The sequence below is a fragment of the Tympanuchus pallidicinctus genome, unplaced genomic scaffold (genome assembly GCF_026119805.1).
Source record: "Tympanuchus pallidicinctus isolate F22 unplaced genomic scaffold, pur_lepc_1.0 scaffold1, whole genome shotgun sequence".
In the NCBI taxonomy this organism is placed as follows: domain Eukaryota; kingdom Metazoa; phylum Chordata; class Aves; order Galliformes; family Phasianidae; genus Tympanuchus; species Tympanuchus pallidicinctus.
In genome coordinates, this window is record NW_026294618.1 from 67,689,114 (window position 1) to 67,709,952 (window position 20,839).

Genomic DNA, 20,839 nt, shown 5'->3' on the forward strand with positions numbered 1-20,839 from the left:
GGGTTTGTTATGAAAGCTGCCATAGATGTGCAGCTCAGTACTATAAAAGTAGGAAGATACATGTAATTGTTGTATCTTGCCAGCTGCTGCAAAACACAAATGTAAACCCTGATCATGAGGCGATCAGTACTTACACAGCCCAGCAAGCAATGTGGAATGCTAAGCAAGCTTTGCAGTGAGGAGCAGAGATGTTACTAAGGAACCATACTCTGATCTCTGTCTTCCATGAAGTGACTTGTAAAAATAGTGAAGAGACAATTACTTTAAGAATTTTGAAAGACTGTCTGTGTCCCTTTAAATAAATGCACTTTGTGGGTTTTTTTCCCCTTCGTGTAACTGTGGGCTCCTTCTGTTGTTATTGCTGAGCACGTTCACCCTCCTCCAGATGAAGCTTATCTATTGGTTCAGCTTGCCCTAGAGATCGTGCTGAGCAGCTGAATCTCAGTTCCTGCCATTTTTGTGACACTGCTCATTAGGCAGGGTAAATGATGTTGTCTCTGTGTATAGAAGAACGTGATGTTAGTGCTGTCTCATTTTCAGTTTGTATCTCATTACAGATGTCCAGTTTCTGTGGTCACCAAGTTTTCCCCTTGTTGCTTGTTAGTTTTTCTCATAGTGTTATCTCCTCAACTTTCAAGGACACAAGAATCACCTGCAGAGCAAAGATCTCAGAAATTAGGTTGTTTTGCTGAGGGAAAGGCACACACTTAGTTTAGTACTTAATGAACAGCCTCTGAAGGGTTTTGTTTAAATTAGCACTTGGAGGCTGAAGGGGTAAGGAGAAAGATAAAATATTCTTAACAGTGGCAAAAGAAGTTATATAAAATAAGGACAACGGGATACTATGCTGTAAACATAGAAATAAAGTGCTTAGGTTCTCTTGTAGCTCAGTTTGAAATTATAACACTCTAGAACACTATTTGGAGAGCTGTTGTTGATTGCTGTTGTGATGGAGCTGAGATGTCTGTTCCCACCTCACATAGCAGATGTGGGACCATGTCAAGTGGGAGAGATTCTTTTCACAAGGTGTAGGGGGAAGGCAATACGGCATCCTTGCATTCATGCACCAAGCACCTGACATCTAGAATTAGGTATGTTATTCTTCCCTCTCACTGTGATACCCTTACTACCCTGTTAGTGGCATCATAGAAGGGTTTGGGTTGGAAGGGATGTTTAAGATCATCTAGTTCCAACCCCCTGCTATAGGCAGGGACACCTCCCTCTAAACCAGGTTGCTCAAAGCCCCATACAGCCTGGCCTTGAATGTTTCCAGGGAGAGGGCATGATAATCCCCTTTTTAAAAAATGTTGGTGATTCTTTCCTATGCCAACCCTTGCCTGCACACAGCTCTTCAACTCCTCTATAGTTCCGTTTCTGGAAACTGTGCTGCTTAGCATCAAGTTGTGTTTTTAGCCATGAGGATGCTCTTTTGTATATCAAATTTTCCGCTGTCCTTCTGCATCAAGGCAGTTGTAGCTCTTACACTCTCTAGTAGCTGCTGTCTTTCAGGGAGCTCCTTGTGAGCTCAAACAGGCTACAGTAGCCCTCAGTTACTAACTGGTAGCATCTGCAGATACAGTATTCAGACAAAGGCAGAATCTTATAGTATAATAGGGCCATAAGGAGTAGATGGACAGGTTATACTCACCAGTATGGAATGATGGTACTTAAATAACCATGAACATCTTGAAGAGCATCCTCATCACATCTTTATGTGTGGAGTTTTGTGTTGTGGAGTTACAGCAAGTTGTCATTGTCAAGATAGTGCTACATTCATGCTGCAACTGCTGTGGAAGGAAATGAGGAAATGTGTTCAAAATGCCTTTTCTAGTGGCTAGGGAGAAAGGGAAGAAAAGGAGACACCCTTGTGCAAATAATGACATTTTGTTCTACTGGCTATTACAATAGAGACAATACAGATATAAAAATGCCTACTGTAAAGTATGTATGATTTAAAAAAAAAAAGTTCTAAATCATTTTTCAAGGTTAATTGAATATAATAGAGCTAGGGTTGTCTGTTTTTGATTGTGTTCTTTATAAAGGCTCTTATGTCTCTTGTGTTTGAATCTTCTCCTGACATGCTGTACAAAATCAGTGTGCCTTCTGCTTTTATGGAGAAGGGTCATTGATTCTACATTTTGGATGGGATTTCCTTATGTTCACCCCATTCTTCTCACTGTAATTACATCTGTGTTTCTTGGTCCACTAAAGCAGATGTGCTGCAAATAGAGAACATGCTCCCATTTCTCCTTTTGTTTCTTCCTGACTGGTCTGAAGCTGAGACCTGTGTAAATGGCGATGGATTTTGATTTCCCACTGCTCTTGTCAGGGTGAATTTTTATTAGAGAAACAGCCAAGTTGTGCATCTTTGGTCTCCCGTTGTAAGTCCTGTTGAGAAAAGGGGCTATTTCAGCAATTAAAATTGGAAGATATCTCAAAAATAAGTCACATCTTCATGGTTCCCAGCCCCAGAGGCTCCATCTGGACTCTCCCAGCTGGTTGACAGTGGAGATTTGGCTCTAATTCAAGAGGCACAACTACTACTCACGTGTGTGCCTAGGTTTCCATTTCTGTCCCATCCCCCCTATGTCCACAAGCTATCCTGGTATCTGTATCCTTACAGTTTTAACACTGGCTTGCTGCTGATGGAAGATGGCCACCAGCTCCATCAGCTCAATGTAATTCCCTAATAAAATGTCTGCTGGTATTGGCAAGAAAGCCCCTAAGGAGTATATCTTCTGGAAAGACAACAATTAAAAGAGATGGCTGGGGTAATTGTGCTTGATTGAAAGGAGATATACTTTTTCTAGCAGAAAAATAAGCACTTAAAAATGTTCGGCCAGCCGAGGATAATTATCTGGCCGGTGACGCGCAAGTACAGAGGGCGGTTAATCCATTTTAAATTGCTCCTGCAGTCAGGAGAGCAACTTGGAAATGTAACCAAGCTAGCTTGCGCTCTGGGTGCATGCAGAAAGACTCCTTTGATATCTGAACTAGGCTTGATGTGCATGGCCATTCTTTTCCTCACTGTAACTTGCTACTATATGCACTCAGTAACAAGGCTCCTCTCCTGCCTGGTAAACCCTGGATCTGGGTTTGGGTAAAGGAATCATCCTCTCCCTCTCAAGGTGCTGCCAATAAAACATGTCTGTTTTAAAGGTCTATAGTTGACAATGCTGGGTTGTTGGAGGGGCCCCAACCTACTGATTGCTCTCCCAGCAGCACTGGCCCTGACAGGAGAAGCTGGTCCTTATGTCAAAGACAATATATAGGTGTGACTGAAATGCACACAGGAAACACCAGGAGAGGAAAACAAAGCCATGTCTCTGGTCCTTTATCCCACTGCTGCGTTTTAAATACTGAGTCACGAAATCTTTTTTTCTTTCCCTGGTTGCACTAGGCTGATGAGAGAAGAGTAAGGTGATATGTGAGTATACATTAAGGGCAGTTTTCTAAATAAACCTGAAAGCCTGCAGAACCCATCCTGGGATTTACCAGCATCTTGAGTCAAAACACCCATTTAGATCGCCTCTAACTGGTGTGCACAAAACACTTCAGGCTTGCTTATGTGTTACAAAAGAGGGAGGGGAAGAGGACTTGGAGCGCTGATACACTTCTCTGCCACCCCCTTCCCCATAACTGTGAAGATCTGAATTCACATGCTCATTTGTACCAGCACAACAGAGAAGCCTCACGGTTTTGTCTGGTTAGCAGGAATTGCAAACCACTCAAGCGCTGCCATAGGGTGCCAAATGCAAGCATTACCTCATCACCACGTAGTGTTATTGGCTGGAGATAACTGAAGGTGGGGAATTATTGCCTACCCACATGGTGAGAGCTGAATTTTCTCATTATCTCTTTCTCTTTCTTTCAAACCAGCTGACCCTCTTAATAAATGTTATCTATAGGGACAGCCCCCCTTTGTGGATGCATCCTATAGAACCTGGGAGAGGCGGCACAAATGCAATCAGAAAAAGATTATATGGTATCAATAGAAACAAATTAAAAATAATTAAAAAAATCTTTAAGGGCAATAAACACTTGTGTGTTCAATACGGCAATTTTGACCTTCTTTTAAAACTGCTATTAAATCCCACTGAACAGCTCTGAACATGATGTGATCATTATAATCTAGAAGATTTCTTGATTTTTTTTTTTTATTTTGCTAAGTCTCTGTATGCTTCCTGAGGCCAAATCATGTCATTTTAATTCAGGACCCCCCTCTGTCACAAGCTTTCAGAAAAGTCATCAGTGATTGCTATGAGTATGAAAAGCCTGGTGATTACAGAATCACTTACCTCTTGTGAGGACATTGTTTCTCACAGCTGCAGAGAATGTATTGTCCTGGTGGAAGGCACCACAAAAGTAGAATTTCATCTCTGAGGTAAATCCCAGAATAGTGTCTGGCAACAGCAGTGTAACTCACCTGCTATTGTGACGACTGGACAGAAGTGGTGGAACCGAGACTGGAGGAGTAGTGCAAATCCAAGCAACCCTCTCGCCACTGACCTTGCTTTTCTCTTAGATCTTATTTCTGTGAAATTCCTTTTGGCACAGAAGTAATTCAGTGTAAATTAAGGAAGGGTCTCAAGGGTCACCTCTTGCTGAATAATATGACCAGGTGCAGACTCAGTTCCAGGACCCTCTTTGGCATCTGTGCCATTCAAAGCTGTGTGCTGTGTTTGCTGCAAGTGGCCTTTAATCCTGATTTCCTTTATGGCAGTTATTAATAGGGGACTGAATTCTCTCCCTTTTTGTCTGTCTGATGTCGTTTCCTTTGTTTCCTGTTAGGAGCAGCACAAGGGTATAGAGAACAGACAAACTGCATTATCCTGATAATTAACTATCTCAGCAATATAGTGGCACCACAGCAGTAGTAATGCTGTGTAACAATTTGCATACATTAGTTTTCATGTCCCAGGAAAGCAATTTCTATAGCATTTAAGAGGAAAATTGGGAGGAAAAAAAAAAAGGAGGGGGAGGTTTGGGATGAGGTAAATACATGATTTTTATTCAAAATAGGATTCAAAAATGAAAATGAGTCCAACCCTGAAAGCACTTGGTGCCTTGTTAACATGGTTGCAATTATTCTTGAAGCATTTAGAGGACAATGTTTGTTTGAGATGATATCAGGCCTTTACGACCCATTCATCTCAACCAGAGCTGTGCGTGCAGGGTATCTCAGCTGCATGCACCAGATTGGCTCCACATATGCAGCACTTGGGATGCTGGTTGGGCACTGCTACCTGCGTTACTACCTGCCTTGCAGAGCTCCATTCTTGAAACGCAAAGAGCTCTGAGCTGAAGAGATATCCCTGAAACATATCACCATACTGGATGATCATGCAGTGGCAGTGTGTCTGCTCTGGCAGTCAAATTCATTCCTGTTGTCACTTAGCCCCATTCTCCTCTGGACAGAGCTACCTCCTCAGTGATGCCGTGGTACATTTATCCCAAGCATCTTTGACCCCAAATTGGTTGAAGCAATCAGAGCTGACGCAGGAGTCCAAGGTCTGGCTCCAGGGAAGTAGGAGACCCTGTACTGTTTTCTGATCAGTGGGAACCTGCAAGCTCTGTGTTACCTTTACAGATTCCTTTCCACCGTCATCTCCATGTGGCCTAGCAGCATGTGGTCCTTGAATTCTCTTCGTGTTCTTTTCAATGATTTACTCTGTGACTTTGGGAAAAGTACTTACTATCTGTGTGCCTGAATTTTCCCAACATAACCTGGGTGTATTAATTAAACAGCTTCCTCGGAGGGGCATTGTAAGGTTTAATGAATTCACGCTTGCAAAGTAATTTAAGATTTCAGATGAAAACTGCTAGAGAAGTGCAAAGTGCATTATAATTAAAACAGAGAGAATCCAAAATAATAATTATTTTGAAGCTCTTGATCAAAGTAAGAGGGGAATATTTATGTTTGAAGTTGCTAATAAAAACATCAATCACTGTATTACGAAGCGCACGTTTTTTAGTTAAATAGCATTAGTTAGTACTCTGCTATTTATTATTCCACTTACTATTTCCATTTCCATTGTCTTTGCAGAGAAAGAAAAATCTATTATCTTAAATTGATTTTCTCCAGATTTATATCAAATGGAGATACCACTGTGTCCAAAGTATGTCAGCCTACAATGCCTGTGCCCCCCTCTACATCTGGGAGGTTGCAGCACCCTAGCCTGTAGGGGATCTGCTGTGAGGTTAGTGCAGGCATTCAGCTTGAGAAGAGATGGGGGAACTAAGCTGCCTTGCAGAGAGGGACAAGTCCTCAGGCAATTGAAATGGTCATTGATTTGGGTGCTTCGTCTATAGCTAACACCAAATGAAAGGTTGTGCTGAGTTTAAGATGGCTGAGGGACAGGACAACTTACACATGCCTTTTCTTCAAAGGTCATCAGTGAGAGGATTTTGGTTGTTTGGAATTCCTAGGCACTACTTTGAAGCTTGATTCTTACATGGGTAAAAAAATACGTCTCTGTTGCCTTTTAGGAATCTCATTTATTTTCTTGGAGCTGTACTTACCACTTCTGAGATGACATGGATATGACTACCGCATAGGAATCTGGGCATTTCTCTTGGAGTGCAGAAATCTCAGAAGCCACTTGTGCTGCAGAGTGCAAGCCCAAAGGGCCCTTGGGATACCATCAAGGTCCTGACACACCAGCCTCTGAGCTGTGAGACTTCTCTTGCCTCAGTTTCTTGTTTTGCAGCTGAACAGCAAAATCAACGCTGGTCTTGGGACCTCAAATAGCCTCATAGCTATAAGTGGAATCCTGGTTCACAAACTCCCAGAAGAAGTGGCCAGTTTAGGGAGGAGAAAGTATGCTATGTAGCCCTTTACATCTTTGGACATTGTGATTTGATTGGGATTTTAGGAACTTAATGGGAAATGACGACGGAAGAAATAATCTGTCTCTGTTGAGAAGACAAAAGAGGAATTGTGGGAAGTATTCCAGTTCTCTGCCACAAAAATACCTTAATGCATTAGTCATCCAAATCGCTGTGACATGCTCTGGCAATTCTGATGCCAAATCTAAAACTGAAATACTGAGGAAAGACAGGTGTCGATAGCCTTTCTAGTAATAAGTGACGCTTCAAATACATCATTTGAAAGAGCCCATTTTATGTTAGATAACTTGGGGTCCAACTGTTTACAAATCTGAAATCTGAGCTCACAAGCATTCGAGGGAGCATGCAGATGGTGGCTGCAGTTCTAGAATGATGCTTCTCAGCCATAGTGTTGTGAAAGCAAATGAGTGGGTGCTTTCACTCAAAGCAACTTCACAGAAACAAGAAATTTCCTTAATGCTGTGGGAAGATGTGGCCCAGCTGTGAATCTGGGACTGCATTACATGAAGCATTTCATGTATTCAACCAAATGGTCTGCCCTGATTCTTATGTAGTAGTCATATCCATATAATCTCAGAAGTGACCCAATATAGCTCCAAGAAAATAAAATGGATTCTTAGAGGAACATTAGAGATGTAATTCTTACACCAATGTGAGAACCAAGTTTCAAAGCTGTGCCTAGGAATTCCAAATAAGTAATTTTCCTGTTCCTAGTTAGGAAGTTTAAGATATTCAGCACTCAGATTTCTTCTCTCTCTTCCCCCCTCTCTCTCTCTTTTATTTTTTTATTATGTTTTCTTTGTATGGGCAGATACTGAAAAAAGAAATAAGTGTGTGACAACTAGATATTGACCTTCACATGAGTTTCTGCATATTGCTATGATGAGAAGATGTTCCTTCCTCCATTTTCACAAATATGAGAAGAATAAAGCAGATACACTGCACCTGGTTGAAGAGAGTGATGGAAGAGGTAGGAATAGGATCCCCATGTTCTTTGTGTCCAAGAGTATCTCAAGCTCAGTTGAGCAGGTGAAGGTTAACAAATGAACTGGAGGCAGCATTGTAATTGTGGGAACTAGGCTTGTTTCCTCTACTAAGTATTGGAAACCCCTTACACTGCCAAAGGGAGGATATTTGGAAAGAACACCAGAGCATTACATTATGAGGAGCAGCGATCATAAATATCTTTGATGTGCAAGGAATAGTTGGTGCTTACATCTGTCAAAATTATCAGGTTTATTGTACATTACTTTCACGTTTTATTTTTAACATTTCAAGTTAATTATATGTAAATATGTCTAATGTGGGTTAGAAAAGGACCAGGAATCCTTGTTTTGACTTCCTCTCACTTAAAGCCATCAAATTCATCCAGATATTTGTGTACTGATTTTACTAACTTCTGCTTGTCTAATACAAGTTTGATCCTGGCTTGAGGATGTCAAATGAGGATGAGTCACCATTGCTGTTGGTAGTTATTCCATGAGTTAATCTCTCTTGCTAGAGGGGATAGGGATGAGCCCAGTAAAAAGAAGGAGAGGAAACAATGTTTACTTTTACCTTTGAAATGGTGTAAATTCAGTGTTTGGCTATTCAGTCTACAGTTTTGCTAACTGCTTTTTTTTTTTTTTTTTTTTTTTTTTTTTTTTTTTAATCTCTGGGAAAGCATTTCTGTGTGTATATTTTGTCACTTTATCTTGACATCCTTGTTCTAAGCAGTCTGAACTCCTTTGTTCTCCCACTGTAGCACATTTTCTCTGGCCATGGAAAATGTTTCTCTCTCCTTTTTGCCTATCTTTCAATTTTAAGTATCTTTTTCACAACTTAGATAACACATTTCTCTATGGTAGTCCAGGATTGGTCTTGCCAGTCTTGCATACACTAAAATAAAATTGTTCATCTGCTCACTCCTCTTCTATTTAGATATTACTCTTCTCTTGTAGTGTCAAGAATCATGAAAATCAAGATGGAAAATCTTTTGTTGTTTTGTTTTGTTTTGTTTTGTTTCTACTTCTAGATATAGCTAATTGTTTGGAAATACTTGCTGTGGATTTTTCAAAGAAGAAAGTGGAAATGTATTTGATATAGAAATATGCTTCATAGGTAAAGAAAACAAGATGAGTCCCAAAATAGCCACCTGTTCCAAAATAGATCTGAGAATAACTAATTTTCTGTGTATCTCAACCTATTCTTAGGTTGGCCATTTACTAGATGAATTTGTAGTGTACTTCTCTCAACAGTTCTTAGTTAAAGAAGGTCTGAGTGAAGTCTGAATAAGACGCAGTGTGTTCCTACTTAAGGTGCCAGACAGCTCCATGCTTTCTGCATCTATATCTCTATTGGGATTTATACTTCCATGCATGTTACTTTGCGACTGGTTGTTCCTGTTCCTGTTGTTCCTCTTTACACTGATCAGTGAATAACATGGGTGGGTTTTTTCACTTGGAGGAGATGTTGAGCTGTGAATGTGTCTGTACTGCTAATCTTACAGGGATTTTACATGCAACTAAACACTGTTACTTTAACAGACTGACAGTGACATGCTTGTGTTACTTTTCTAAGTGTGAATAACAAAACATTCCAGTTCAGGATTAAAAACAGTGCCCACAAGCAGATGTTTGCAGAAAAATTTTCGAAAGTTGGATTTCCTCAGTCTAGCCAAATTGATCTAGGTCAGCTGAACTTCCACTAAACATTTTGGAGAATGCTTGATTTCTTTGAAATGCATGAAGAGAAGGAGAGGTTTTTTGAAAGTCTAATCAATAAAACCTCAAGATGAAGAATCACATGATTTCTTAAAAGATAGAGGTAAAACACAGCTGATTTCTGAAAATAAAACAAAACAAAAGCAGCCATCAAAACAAGAAAAAAATCTGGAGTCTTGAGATTGAGTGCATAGGCAACTACAAATGGTTAAATTTTTAACAGACCAGTGGATTTTCTGTAATAGGCCAATGGTTTATCCCTGTTCCCACTGCAATCAATGCAAAAGACCCTGGGGAAAAACTATTTATCAACATATGCATATTTTTAAATGGTTGTCAAGACTGAGCGAAACAAAATTCCAATCGATCAAACTGGTCACAGAGTTCTAACCATCTTTTCTTGACTCTAGTTCCTCTGAATCTTCACAAAATCTCTAGGTCTTATTTCTGTAGAACATGAGAAAGAGGTATGTGAGCCAAACAAACTATTATTTATTACAATCTGTAGTGGGAGTGATGGCAGCTGTTGATGGTAGTTTTTCATTAACAGTTAAGTAAAGCCAATAAATGTCGTAATGCACTGTGCAGTGGCAGATGGTGAGTTACAGCAAGAGATTCTACCTCAACCAGTTCTTCACACTCATCTTCACTTTGAAATATCATCTAAATAGAAAAGAGATCTAAAAAAGAATACCTGTTCAGCTGCCTTATTCCTACGTAACTTTTATTTAGCTGGAAATGCAATCCATATACAAACAGCTAGGATGAAACAACTTGCTGCAACAAGGAGGTAAATAATATTCCATCCCACTGACAGTTTGGCTCTTATCTACAGCGTAGTTTCTTCCTGTCATTATCCTTTTCCTTCGCAAAATTGAGTTGATACCCCGGCCTGGAATAAAGCACCTGCCCATGCTGATGCTTGAAATTATACGGCTTTCTTTTCCAAACTCAATAGTGTAGTTTAGGATAGAAGTGCTCTTTCCATACTGCTTTCTGTGCCCCACTTAGGTTTTATCATGAAATATTTTTCATATTCCAGTCATGTCAGATTATGTCAGAAGCAAAAAGGTGACCACGTGGAGAAAAGCCTAAGCCTGACTATTTCACATGGAATAATGGAAAAAGAAAAAGCACTGTTTGGTTCTTGAATTTCAGCAATATTGGTGTCTTGGAAAATGTATCTTTTTCTATCAGCATTTGTTTCTACAAGGTCTATGGTTATTGAAAGAAAGTTCTTGCTGGTACGAGCAGCTGGACTTTTTTTAATACTGTCACAGTGATCATAGTACAGGATCTTGAAGGATGTTGTAAATGGTTTCCCAGGCATTTCAAGATGTATTATGTATCTAATGATGGCAGTGCACTTTAACCATTCATTTTTATATTGAAGAGAAAATAATATACATGAAGGAATGGACCAGTACTATAAACATGGAAGTAGTTCCCAAGTCTGCTAGTAGTCCCTACTGTATTCTGATTCAGGAGCTGGTGAAAACACTGTACATATAAGCACTCCCTGCCAGTAAATAGGTTATTTAGTGCCTAGAGCATCAGCGTGGTTTCTGTATGTTATTGCTATTACATAGTGAGAATGATGCAGCACCATATTTCCAAGTCAACGCACAAAATTCATGAGTCATAGCTGTGCTCTGAAGGGAGGGACATACACTCTTTTTTTTGTTGTTGCTTTGTTTTGTTTTGTTTATCTGTGCTGCATTGCTTGGAAAATTAAACCAAAACAAAATATAAAATCAAAGTCTGTAAGTAGTTATGCTGATGTCCATATGAAAAATTAAGTTAGTGCTGAAAAGTATATTAGATTACTGTGCTTTAATCCTAGTGCTCCAACAATGGTTGATAATAACAGGTGCATTTTGTATGTTCTGGCTGCTTCATTGCTATTGTTTGCATACCATTTATAGAAAAATTGCTATAATCAGCAATCCAACAAAAAAAGGCATTGCAAAGGCTCTCTGCCAGGAGAACAAAGGTGGTGGCTGTTGTGATGGATCAACCCTCTCCTCAGCCTCCACATCTTGCTTGTTGGCTCTTCAGCACAAGATGACCAAAGACTGCTAACGTGGAGACACCAGGATCTTGTCACTGCAAAGGAAGCAGATGTGAAGAAGCAGAACCCTGATACTTTTGTCCTACATTGTGTGACTGCTCTTGAGGAAACTGGTGGGAGAGCTGAAAAGAGTACAGAAGTGTGCCCCTTTTCGTTAGGGACCAAACATCTCATCTATTGCCCAGCTCCAGATAGTGAAAGAAAAACTCTTAATAGGTTAGCAGCAGCTCAGCTGCAATCAACTGCTAAAGCAAAAGTGTGCAGTGGCTTGAGAGTTACAAGAGACCTATTTGGAGTCATTCCATAGTGGATTAAGAAGACAGGCTTATTGCAGTGCCTTCTATGACAATTAAATGTGAATTATGTACTTTTTGAGCTTATGAAAAGATGATTTTCCATGGTTGATAGGAAAACTTCTGTAGCAAGGTTTCAATGATGACTTTTCTAAGACTAGATCACAAAAATAAATCAGCATTTTCTTATCAGGGACCTGTGAAAGACCTTGGGGATACAAACTGGACCTGTACAATCTGCATTCATTGATCCAGTTGTGGTTCTGTTATATACAGATCTTATGTGTCTGAGAAAAACATGCAGACAAAACCTTATGTTTACATGACTCTGTGGCATGTTACAAAGTGAAGGGGCATGTCCAGTGTCATGGAAACTTTATTATTGCTCCCAGCTGCTGAAATTCTCTTTATTGGCAGCAACCTTGATATTACTTCTTTTCACAAAAAGATCGTAATTGTGTTTATTTATTGTTTCTATCAGGCAATTCAGAGAATACAGAACAGTTTTCCATGGTGAAGAGTGCAGTAAATGTTTTTCCTCCCAAGTGTTTGCAGCAGCACTGGGATCAGAACAAAACCTGCTTCTGCATGTAACTACCAACAAAACATCCACCATCTCAAATCCAGAGGGACCTCACACAGATGCTTAAAATGCCTCTTTGGGAGCTGCCCATGCTCCACACACAAATGCTTACAATCCCGTGTCCTAAAACAACAGATCTGTGATCTGGTGTGGCTGTGAGGAAAGGTTTACGCTCCTTTTCCTTCCAAGCAGCTCATGGCCTCCTTTCCCAGGCAAATATTCTCTTGGATCTGAAGGGGCACAAGGCACAGCAATCCTCTCCAGCGTGCTCCCTGTGTGAGGCCAGCAGGCAGCACTACCTCTGAGGTGCAGCTGCCCACCCATGGCCTAGCAGGGTTTGCTGAGCCCACATGAGCCCACTGTGGGGCTTGCCATTTTGCCGAGCCCCCATGCAGTTCCTGTTCAAGAGCTTTTGATTTGGTTTGGGGGGATGGTGGGGGAAGGGAAGTGCCTTTTTTTATTATTATTTTTTTCCTCAGCTGGGGATTTCAAATGTGTCATTTTTTTCTGTCATCTTAAGTCTCCAATCAGGGGCAAATATGATATTGCATTATGTAAATATTAAAGACAATTGCAAAGCTTTAATTAAAGCCAACTTTGTTTCTTCTCTCCTTCCCTCCCTCCCTCTTCCCGATTTAGTCAGGGACACAATAAACTTAATCAGCTGCCCCAAATTATGCATGCATTAGCCCGTGAGATTCAGCAGGACTGGGCTTCTCAAGGACAAAGAAATATACTGAGCTCCAGCATCTCACTTTGTTTTCTCCAGCCATCTTTTGTGGTGTGTCATGGGAAAAATTCTAATGAGGCTCTCTCTGCTGCTGCAGAAATTCCTGTCAGACACAAGTATTGGCTCCTTCTGCTCTTTATTTCCCAGATAAGAGTTTTCTGTTATCCTGTCCTTCAGTGAGGAACGAAAGCCATACTGCCAAAACATGTGCACTAGGATAGACTGGACTGACATTAGCTGATTACAACATATTTGGTGATCACAACAAATATAGTTTCACATTTCTGGAATTAATTTTCTTCCCTTCTCACAAAACTTAGAGTGTGCCAAAGAATGCATATTAGTTTGCATCTGTGGAATAGTTTCTCCACATGTACTTTTACTATATTGGATTTGATTGTACTTGTTACATAGGGTGCTCGTTGCTTTTTTTGTTGTTCTTGTTTCTTTTTTAAGTATCTGCTATAAAGCAGAGTATGCGGCATAAAGTCTTCTAGGAAAATTTCTGGCTCACTGGAGATGCAGAAGAATTTTCTAACTCTCTTCCTTCCTATGTCTCTTCCAGCAAGCAAAACTCCAATTAGCAAATTTGCTCAATTTAGCAAAGTGTCAGGAGGGAGATACCCACAGCCCTCCTGACTGATTGCCAGGAGGGGAGGTGCAGCCCGATGTCTTTCTTCTCTTTCACTATGCATGTACGTCACTGAGCACAGCCGTCATTTTGAGCATGTGCTGCACGATGGTGGCAGGGAGCTGCTTCAACCAAATGGTTGTGGGTGTTCTTGTTTGCTCATTGACTGAATAATAGCTTGCTGCTATTTGCATTAGGGAAAGAAATCCTGGAAATGCAGCCTTCTGGAAATATTTGTGCTTATTTATGTCAGTGTGGCTGTCTCTTTTTAAGAAGGCAAACTAAAAACAGGAATTTCTCCTGGTGTCTGGCTGGCTTGCTTGCCAGAGTGCCAAGCATAGCTTAACAACGCAGAGGCTCAGTGTATGCCCTGTCTGGGAGAGGACCAAGAGGAAACAAGATTGTGGTCTGAAAACATGCTGTTATCCCATCTACCGAACCAGCATCCTTGCTTAATTTCTGCAGATCAATGTCAGATATTTATGGATCAAAACAGAAGGAGTTTGCCATTATAGAAATGAAATCTATACAATTTAACACCTCTTCTGAGACACTATCCACTATTTATCGATAAAATAAATACGATTGGTTTGATTCTACCTTTGTACTCTGCTGCTGTGAACCCTCTGCCTATGGATAAGGCCAGGGTTTTAATACTGCTCCACTGTGAGGTTGGGAACCATTCAAGAGTAGGTCTCTGACAAGGGTGAGCTCAAAGGAGAGTGGGAAATAAACTTTCTCTGCAATCTAGGTGAATCAGCTCATGTCAGCCAATATAAATTCAGAGGGGTTCCCCAGGCAAAGCTGAGAATTTTTTATCCTATCACCACTGTCTCATACTTGGGATTTGTTTTCACTGCAGGAAGGTGTTAATTTTACTGTAGATTAACTCACTTGTTTTCTCAAGATCAGTTGGGTGTCTAGTATATCCTACCTGTTTGAGACACAATGCTTACTTTAAGTACCTGCCTAAGAGTAAAATCTACAGGTGCCTATGCTCTGTAGACATTTTAACTGATGAAGATGTGACTAATTATTTCCTACTAACAATACCTTTTCTTCTAGTAAAGCAAGCCCCACGCTTTTTTTTAATACTACTAATGTACTCTGGAGATACCAATTGCTGATAGCAAATTTATTATTTGGCAGCAATATAGTGAATTTTAGCTGTGTTTTAAGCCCCAAATTTCTAAGCCAATAAAATCTCAGTTGGATAAATCTTCCCCTTTTCTTGCTATGTTTATACCAAGGTCTATTACGCTTCTCAGCAGAAAATTTTGGCAATTGGGAACAAGAAGAAAAATAAATTTGCAATCAGAAAAAATATTCAAGACTTGAGCTTTTAAAATGGATGAGACTAAGGTGATTTTCAAACACATGGTCAATAGGACATTTTTATTAATTTACATGATAAGTGACTTTTTGCCTCCTAAGCCCAGAACAAGTAAGAGCACAACAGCAACTAAGTCTTCTGACAATATCGTATTTAGGTTTTAAGGTTCTGCCATTCAGCATTTACATTTAATCTTCTAACTCAGAGGAAATATACCCTTTGGTCTAGCTGATTGTATGATTTTTTTAATGGAACAATCATCAGAATTCAGTTAAAAAAGAGAAAGACTTGCTCAGTAATAAAATTGCAGAAGTTCTGCCTTTTATACCTTGGCATTGCCTGCTTTCCTGTTATGTAATGTATTAAACCTTTATTTGTTTGAGGTTTTAATGCTCAGCTCTCACTAGCAGGGCTAATGCAATGAAGACCCAAAGGATTTGACTTTGTTGTGATAAGCTGAAGTCTCCACCAAAGTAAATGTAATGCATTTCCTGAATCTCTGGACAAAAGTTATTGCCATATCTTTAGCGCAGTTGTGTTAAAGAGGCTAATTAAAATAATGCAATGGGAAATTGCCCAGTGTAGCACTAGGCAAGTAAGGGATGGAAGTTTTCTGCATGCTACAAAATAGCCAGCCTGTTGAGTAGGTCTTTGCTATCCCAGGTGAAGCCAATAAGGAAGCAGCTGCCACATAAGGAAAATCAGAAGGCAGCCACTCTCAAGGCAGACAGGTGTTCAGGGTACATAGATTAAAGGGAAGGATAAAACAATTGTTATGTGTATGTGAAAGAAGGAGGGAGGAAAGAAGAAGGGAGAATGAGTTGGTGTGTGACAGTTAGATCACTCAAGCCACTGTAGAGGAAAGGCAAAGATAATGTAGGGAAAAAAGGCAGGTTAGATGCAGGGCTTCTTCTATGGTTTGTTGTGCAGAGTGTCACTGAAGGGCTGAAGATGAAGTGCCAGGCACAGTAAGGGCAGAGCATGGTATGGCCCTCCAATTGCCTACAAGCCCAATAAGGCCTGTAGGCAATTAATACTAACATTTGATATATGGTTTCTGAAATGTGGTGACAGTTAGGAAATGTGGTAACAGGGAGAAGAGGAAAAAGAAAGTGTTTGAGGCATTCCAGTAGTTCTTGTTAGGTCCTAACACCAGGCTGTTATGAAACTGGAGCCAAATGCCTATTTTATCATGAAATCACTTGACCTTGCTGCAAAACAATGCTGAGAAAATTGTGTAAGGTCAGAGGCACCATGGAATGATGGCAGATGAGGAATTGTTTTGCTTTTAAACTTTCATAAAAAAAGAAGGAGCATGTATGGTAGAAATCCAAGACTATGACTTCTATGGAAGACAAACAGACAAATAACTACATGCAAACAAAAAAATAAACAGAAGAAAAGGACAAAGGAAAGTGAAAGGGATTCTGCTTTAGAAAAGAAAGAAATGTGTGTTGGAGGCTACATCAGTGGAAAAAGTGACTGGCCAGAAACCAGGTAAGACAATTTGAATGAAAGAAACATTTCTGTTGAACTCTTTAGCTTTCTCCTAAGGTTGCAAACTCTTTGTTTTGTTTCTCTATTCTATTTGCCTCGTGATGTTATATGACTAAAGTAAGAGGTTTTTGCACTACGTGTTCTGGGTATGACTCGCTATATTTAGTTTCTATGGACAGGATACAAGCAAGTGGACTATGATCCATTTGCAGGTGGCCTTAGGAGACAAAGTAAGGTTCAGCGGCATGCAAACTTGAAAGAGCATTCCTGGATCACAGCAGGTGAAAATCTTCTAGGGGAAAGTAAATAATGTGAACAATCAAATATGTTTATATTTTATGTTTTGTATTAAAAACTTGTGTAAGGAATCATAGAATCATGGAATTGCTCAGGTTGGAAAAGGCCTTCAAGATCATCAAGTCCAACCACAACCTAACCATACTACCCTAACTTTAACAACCCTCCACTAAATCACGTCCCTGAGCACCACATCCAAATGGATTTTAAACACATTCAGGGATGGTGACTCAACTACCTTCCTGGGGAGCCTATTCCAGTGCTTAACAACCCTTTCTGTAATGAAGTGTTTCCTGATATCCACCTAAACTTCCCGTGGCACAACTTGGGGCCATTTCCCCTCATCCTGTCACCAGTGAGAAGAGACCAACCCCACTTTAGGAAGGTTTGAAATGGACTTGTAGGAAAGAATGAACTAAGCACTGATGTTAGCTGTCTTGGCATGCTGGTAACTATTGCTGTTAGGATACTACAGCTACAAACCTTGCACAATTCAGAGTATCTGTCCATATCCAGACACTTTAATTATTGGCAAGGTTTTATGTTTCTGGCTCACACGTACAGTAAATCTATGCTGAGTAAATTAGTTGAACAGTTGGCTCATCAATATTTACATAGGAGGCCTTTATAAATAACCCATCACACACGTTTGCTAAACTTACAGTCAAGACATCAAACACAAGCCCCAAGAGCCTGCCTCTGGAAACACTTGATGGAAGAAAGTTTGTACAGTGCATGGAAGAAAAATTACCAACAACCCTTACTGATGTTAATATCTGTAAAATCTGCCTTCAGAATTACTCCTCTCTGTCACTGTTGTGCTGCATTCTTTTCAATTATTCTTTGACTGTTTGGGACAAATGAAAGCAAGCAAGTCAATAAAAAGCCTCCCTGGCCTGTAGTGTTGTCACCAAAAATGCAGAAAAGTGGCTTCTGATATCACAGAATACCCCTAAGTGAATACATGAGTTGCTTATCTTTATAGAGAATAATTAGCATGTTGAATTTATTTCATGATTTTACATGAGGTGTTAAGGAGCTCTTTTCTAAATGATTTGCAGGTGATTGTGATCTGTCGATATCACTTCATTTTTCTTAATGGGAATCATTTACCCAAGGCTAGAATGCTTCTTCTAGAAGAAAGGATACATAGGGTAGCACAGGTGTAGATCTGAAATGGTTGATTTGAAGACCATGTGCTACCTGTTCCCAGATTTTGCTTCTTGGAGTCTGTTCAGTGATGCTGAAATGAAACTTTCTTTGTGTACTTGATTGTGTAGTACCATCCTTGCTGCCTCTCAGTCAGGGCTGAAACTCACCTGATAATTCTTTATGACTGCAGTAGCACCTCTTGCTATGTGCAGAGCTGATCAACCCTGTCTGCCCTTCCTGTTGATTTCTTATTTGCAGCCTGCTGAGGAATTCAGATACCATTACGTGAGAGGAAGTGGGGCAGAGAGGGGAACAGAGAAGAACTCCTTAGGAGAAGCTCTGACCCAAAAGACTCATCTCATTGGACTTTGCTGATGGGGTAGGGAGCATTTTTATGAGCGCTCTGAACACTTCAGGCACTGAGGAGATTGCCCTAAGGGAGGCCTTTGGAAGAACACACTGTTTGGTGGAGTCAGAGTAACCTGACAGATGCTTGTCTCAGCTCACCAAACCTTTGCACTGGTGGTGTTTTGGGTTGTTTTCTGTAAGTATCATGGCAAGAAGATCCTTTGAAGAGTGATTAAAATTCACAGGGAGCAACTTAAAGAGGAAGGAAATGTTGCCTTAGTGTTTCTAAGATGTTCCTCCTGTTGCACTGCAGTGGTTCATCGTGAGAAGGATGTCACAGGAGTGTCATGTGAAGATATGGGAAGGGACTTGTGGTGTGGAAGAGGAGAGGAATTGAGTCTTCTGACAGGAAAGATCCTCATGAAAGGGTGAGCTTCTTAGTGATTTGTCTGAAGTAGGTCTTTGATGAAGGGAGCATAATGATAACTTTGACGTTTTAAGGAACTCATCTAGCCCCTGGCAGCATTTTTTCTGCCAGTAGAGCCACTTCTCAGAGCAGACATCATAAACAACAAAGAAAGTTGCCATGTTACATGCTGTGCATCTTGCTGAGGACTTATCTCTTCAGAGGAAAGGATCATGTGCAGTCAGTGTGCTCTGTGGCAAGTTAGACAAAAACAAAATTTCAGCTGAAGTAGCTTTGATCACTGCTGATTGCCATGATGTTAAATGTTGCTTGCCCTATATTGGGAACAACCAACCTTCCAGAGCCTGACAAGAAAATAAAACATGTAAAGTCAGATAATCGCGGGTTTGTAAACTACCTGATTTAGCCTCCGGCAGGTATTTTTAGCATGAAGACTGCTATACAGCATGAAAAAATCTCTTTTATTCTTTCACCAATTTAATTAGTGCCTGAATGTGTTTTTAGTATATTACATTTGCTTTTTTTAGTAGTAGCTATAGCTTTTCATTGAGAATACAAAAACAGTAATAATGACATTTTGCAGGCAGTTCTGCCCTCAGTGATTGTATCTGTGCTAGCAGGTAGACCAGATCAGGGCTCCTCTGGCCCTAATGACATATGGCACAACTTACAGTCGCGTAGGTAGGCTTTTCTCCCCAAACAGCAGTCTCATCAGTATTGCCTATTGTGAAAAATCCCTGGCCCATGCTACACCCTGAAACATGTCTTGCCACTGTTTGGGACCATTAGCACAGGCCAAAAGAGTGCCAAAAAACACACCAACAGTGAAATAGCACAGACATTCACAAGCCAGTGATCAGATCCACACCCTGGACCATTTCAGTTTGCTAGTACAATTGTAGCCATCTTGGTTTACAGCGCTGTTAATTTTCTGGTCCCTCCAGCCAATTTGCATCTTTTGAATGGTGTGGCAACTCCTCAGTGTTTTGGGTGCTTCAGATTACTTTCCTCATGTTCTTTAGAAACTTCTCAGTAAGGCCTAAGGATCAGCCCAGGGTTTTCAATGGTACTGATAGAGGTTTTCTGAGGGACTGGTAAGGCACCATGCATTTCAGGCTTCAGGAGGATTAACTCTTAATGTGCCCCCTGCATGGGGTGAGCCTGGGTAGTGTTGCAGAGGCAGCTGCCCTGCAACCTTCTGGAGGAGAAGCACCCTAGGGGATGAAGGATGAGTTTAGCAACGACTGGAAAACAAACTCAAGTTAAAGGAATTGCAGTCGGCCTCCATGACTTAGTGCCACCAAGGAAGATGTGATTTAGAGGGCTGTTAGAGCAGGTACAGAGCAGGTTCTCTGCCAGTTTGAATTTGTATTTCCCTAGTGGGTCAGGAAGAAAAGGGACTTCTGCTTTTGATCAAGTTAATGAACAATCGTACTGTGCTGTCTGAAGTAGATGAGGAGATATGGATATGATTTGTGTCTGTCTTTTCTGTGTACAAATATGGCAGCACATTTATAAGAAACATGCAATTCTGAGACCAATATACAGGATTTGTCATTTTGTTTATTTTCAGAAGACTATTCATAGTAAATCAAATATCAATTTAATACAAATGGAGTGGGGGTGCCAGCCCTCCCTTTACAGCACAGTGTGTGTATGCCTTCAGTCAGCTTGATTACTGCAATGGTAGTGTTGTAGCTTGAAAGAAAGCCTTTACCAGCATTCTGAAAGTGGAAAATCCTGTAAAACCTTGATTATTGCTGAGGTATTTGGAGTTCACAGAAGACTTAAATTTAGTGAAAAAACAAAAACCTTCTTGTCCACTGAGGCTTGATTGTTTGATAGCAAAAACATGCCTGGCAGTAAAAACAGGGAAGTGAGAAATTCCAGTTAAAGAGCTTAGGCCTGATGGCTGTGCCGTTTTAT

At 40.4% G+C, this 20,839-nt stretch overlaps 1 protein-coding gene and 1 long non-coding RNA gene across 2 annotated transcripts in view; one reads left to right on the plus strand and one right to left on the minus strand.

Moving 5' to 3' along the window:
- TTLL2 (tubulin tyrosine ligase like 2) overlaps positions 1 to 20,839 on the minus strand; it is a 487,337-nt gene that overhangs the window by 52,447 nt on the left and 414,051 nt on the right. The gene's annotated exons all lie outside the window — the stretch shown is intronic.
- Positions 1 to 20,839, plus strand: part of LOC128087184 (uncharacterized) — a 146,930-nt gene that overhangs the window by 28,567 nt on the left and 97,524 nt on the right. The window lies entirely within an intron of this gene.